Here is a 4,582-nt window from a genome sequence, read left to right on the forward strand (position 1 = left end):
GAGGGGGGGAGGGATTTGTTTTAAGATTTAGCTTTATTTCTCATTATCCTGTGCTCTGATTTGATTGGTAATAAATTAAACTAATTTCCCCAAGTCAAGTCTTTTGCCCGTGATGGTAATTGCTGAAGGAACTCTCCCTGTCCTTATCTTGACACAAGGGCCTTTTTTTATATTTTCTCTCCCGGTCTAGCTGAGGAGGGGTGTGATAGAGTGGCTTTGGTAGGCACCTGGCGTGCAGCTAAGGTCAACCCACAATACATATATATCTGAGACATCTATGTCTGTGTGACAGAAAAGGCAGTCAAAGAGAAAAAGAGCCCAAAGCAAAAACGCAAGGCAAATATAAGCAGACAAATTCACATCAATCAGTAACTTGTTTTTATAGAAATGTTTTGGTTTTTTCTCTTCTTTTTCAAGGTACTCATACTATATAATTTTGTTTGGTTTGTTTTATAATTATTAAAAATATTAAAATATTAATCACAGATGTTGAAAAGTGGAGACATGGAAGGCTAGATTTACAAACCACAGAAATTTGTACTTTTTGGAAGTCATGCTATGAATGATCATTAATTTTTTCAACTACTTTTTACTCAGTGGACTGTATATTGTCTTGTATGACACAACAGTCTCCTTGACTTTCACTCTCTGAAAGTGATAATGTTCATTCTGTTTTGCTGATGATTTCTCTGAAAAGGAAGAATGCTCAGAAAGAGACATTGAGTCTCTTACCTGGCATGATGGTGATAGAAAGTAAGAGAAATATTGACTGAAATCCCTTAATATGCTTAACTTTCTGGTTAAGAAAGCAAAACATCTCCAGCTTTTGCAGTCACATTTTGAAAGATTGGACTAACTAGACCAATTTTCCTTTCTCCTATATGCAGCAGCAGCTCGTTTACTATCAACAACTTTCAGCTTCCTTTTCAACACAAATATCATATGGGACTACTAAAATGATGCCAATTTAGTCTTAAAAAAGAGAGTGTGCTGAAAATAAAAAGACCATTGAAAGCTGCTGAAATAAATTTATTTTCTCTCTAAATCTCTCTGCCTGTTCTGTTACCACCGTCATCCTCTCCACTCCTTTTATTTCATCTCCCTTCTATCATCTTTCTCTCATCCATATCAGCTAAGGGATTTTTCTACACACTGTTTTTGTACAATGATATATTACTTGATAATATCCAAAAATCATTCTGGGAGAATGAAAATGTAGTACTGAAAAAATCAACATCTAATCTTTGTTTAAATGGATGAAACAGTTTTGATTTAAAGTGATGAAATGAGACCAATAAGCCCCTCAAATTTTACAAGTCAGATTCACAGATTTAATGATACATATGTTTTTGGTTTTGTGTTTAATACTTTATAGTGAGTGTACCAAAATGCAAATTATAAATTAAAAAATGTTTAAAACTGCTAAATGAGATGAGACTTTTAAATCTAAGTATAGACTTTCTTAAATAAAACGATAACAGTGAAATGAAGCAATGCAGAAATGGAAGTCCTGATATTACTGATGACATTCATTTAAGAAAACAAATTGGTTCATTACATCATCAGCAACTGACTGTAGATTCAACAGTGTACTTAGAAATTGCATAGTTATTTAAGAATGGGTGTGTTAAAACCACTAAGGTTTTATAAAATGTGCTAACTGATAGTCTTTAACAAGCAATGACTGATGTTATTTAAATACGGTGTTAAAGCTGACCAAAAAAAAAAAAAAAAAAAAAAAAAAAAAAAAAAAAAAGGCAATGGTCGATACATTATTGACATCAAATCTTGTGTCAGGCTTAGAAGAAAACTGATTTAAACCTGAGAAACAAGGTGTTCAGTGGGCTGTAATTCTGTTCCCATTGTCCTATAGTAGTTTCAGACTCCCAGAATCACTTATAGTAGATCTAACATAGAGTGGCTGAGGTCGGCAGGCACCTCTGGAGATTGTCAAACTAATCCCACTGCTCAAAGCAGGGTCACCTAGAGCCAGTTGCCCAAGACTACATCCAGATGGCTTTTAAATAACTTCTGGGATAAAGACTTCACAGCCTCTCTGGGAAATCTGTGCCAGTGTACCACTCTTTCAGAAAAAAAAGAGGGGTTTTTCACATTTAGATGGTATTTCCTGTATATCAGTCTGTATTTTATTCAATATCACTGAGGATACCATGAATCCATTTTCATTAACTCCTCTCATCAGGTATTTATACAGACTGATAAAATTTCCCTGAGCCTTCTCTAATCCAGGCTAAACAGCCCCAGATGTTTTAGATTCTTCTTGTGTGTGAGATGCTCCAGTCCCTTAACCATCTTTGTGGCCCTTCGTTGGACTCAGTCCAGTAAGTCAATGTCTCTTTCATAGCATAGAGCCCAGAACTGGATGCAGTACTCCAGGTGTGCCTCACCAGGACTGAGTAGTGTGGAAAGATGATCTCCCTCATACTGCTGGCAACATTCTTCCTAATGCAACGTAGGATACTGTTGGCCTTCTTTGCTGCAAGCATGCATTACTGTCTCTTGTCCAACTTGCAGTCCACCAGGATCCCCAGGGCCTTTTCTGCAGACTGCTTTCCCACCAATCAGCCCCAGTCTGTAGTGGCGCATGGGATTATTCCTCTCCAATGCCATGTTGAATCTCAGAAGATTTATATCAGCTCCTTTTCCAGCCTGCTGAGGTCTCTCTGATGGCAGCATAACCATCAACCACTCCTCACTGGTTTTGTCATCTGCTAACTTGCCTAGAGTATGCTTTGTCCCATCATCTAGGTCATTAATTAAGATGACCCCTGGGAAACATCACTAGTAGCTTCCAGCTGGACTTTGAGCTGGTGATTGCAGTTCAGCTAGTCAGATTGGTCAGGAATGATTTTTCCTTCATAAATCCATATTGACTATTCCCAGGCAACTTCTTATCCTAAATATGGACTGAACTTATTCCAGTATTATTTGCTCCATCACATTCTCAGGGATCATGATAAAGCTGACTAGCCTGTATCTTTCCAGACCCTTCTCATCCTTTTTGAAGATACAAGTGTCACTTGCTTTCCTCCAGTCCTCATGAACCTCTCCTGATCACCATGACCCTTTAAAGATAATTAAGAGTGGCCTCACAATGACATCAGCCAACTCCCTCAGACCTCATGTGTGCATGTTTTCAGGTTCCATGGACTTGTACATGTCCAGCTTGCTTAAATGTTCTTTAATGTGATCCTCCCCCACTGAGGGTAAGTCTTTCTAGTTCCAAACTTTCCTCTCTGGTTTCAAGGATCTGGGACTCCAGAAGCCAGTCTTAAAGACTGAGGCAAAGAAGGTATTTAGTACCTCAGCCTTTTTTGTGGTCTTTCTCACCAGGTCCCCTGCCCCAGTCAGCAGAGAGCCCGTATTTTCAATAGTGTTCTTTTTACTGTTGAAAGACCTGAGGAAGTCTTTCTTGTTGCCTTTCAAGTCACTCATCAGATTCAACTCAAAATGAGCTTTGGCTTTCCTAACCTGATGCCTACAACCTCAGACAGCATGCCTGTATTTCTCCTGGGTCACTTTTCCATTTTCCACCACTTGCATCTTCCTTTTTCAGGCTGAGTTTAATCAGGAGCACAACTCCTACTGCCTTTGCCTGATATTCTGCACGTCAAGATGGAACTTTTTTGAGCTTAAAGGAGTTGATCCTTGAAAAATCTATCAGCTCTTCTGAAGCTCTTTTCTCCACTGCTGTATTCCTGAAGCCATCATTGCAGAGCCCATATATATTGGCCTCAGTAGAGTTTCTAGCCCCATTTTGTGAAAGCTGCTACATAAACTGTTGCATCTGTTGGCTGCCTCTATTACGCACCTATCTATGAACCCCACAGTCTGATTATTGCATTATATTTTCTAAGAAGCCAAGTTGAAAGAGTTTTAAGCAATGCAATGCAGAAGTATTTAGTTTCACCATTAGGCAGTGCTTGCATTGTATGTTTCAAAAAAATTATAATGAGTAGTAGTCATAAGGTAATACCTCCTCCTCAAGCAAATAAATAAATTTACGCTTTATATTACAGCAGAATGTGTCATATATGAAGAATACCAGAGCAGATTGTTTCATACATGGGGAATTCAATATCAATCATTACTGGTTCTTACGGTTTGGCATCAGAGCTTAGATGTCAGAACTTCCTAAGAGCGTTTTATATCACACGTACGAATTAAAGGGTAGTTGCAGAGGTGTTGCTTTTAGCCTCCCTATCACTCAGAACAGAGTGCAGTACATATTACCTCTGCATCAAAACCTGAACTGAAGTTACTGAACAGTCCATGATAACCACAAATGGCAATAATTGAATCGAAATCTTAAGGGATACATTCTACCCAGATCACAAAGCAAAATATTTTCCAGTAAAATAGATGAAACAAGACTATTCTCTTTTTGAATGTTCCAGGTCATTTGTTTTAATAGTAAAAAAAAAAAATAAATCATTATAAGTATTCTGTATTGAAATGTCAGTTCCCATCCTATTAGCACACAGTAGAAATCCTCCTCCTTAAAGAGCAAAGGTACTGAACTCTACGTACTTTTTTTTTTTTTTTTTTTTTTTTTTTTTTT

General features: G+C 37.7%; 1 protein-coding gene across 1 annotated transcript in view; it reads right to left on the minus strand.

The window, feature by feature from the left end:
* Positions 1-4,582, minus strand: part of KLHL1 (kelch like family member 1) — a 237,967-nt gene that overhangs the window by 87,916 nt on the left and 145,469 nt on the right. The gene's annotated exons all lie outside the window — the stretch shown is intronic.

Source organism: Athene cunicularia (assembly GCF_003259725.1).
Source record: "Athene cunicularia isolate RWA chromosome 1 unlocalized genomic scaffold, athCun1 chr1_part1, whole genome shotgun sequence".
NCBI lineage: Eukaryota > Metazoa > Chordata > Aves > Strigiformes > Strigidae > Athene > Athene cunicularia.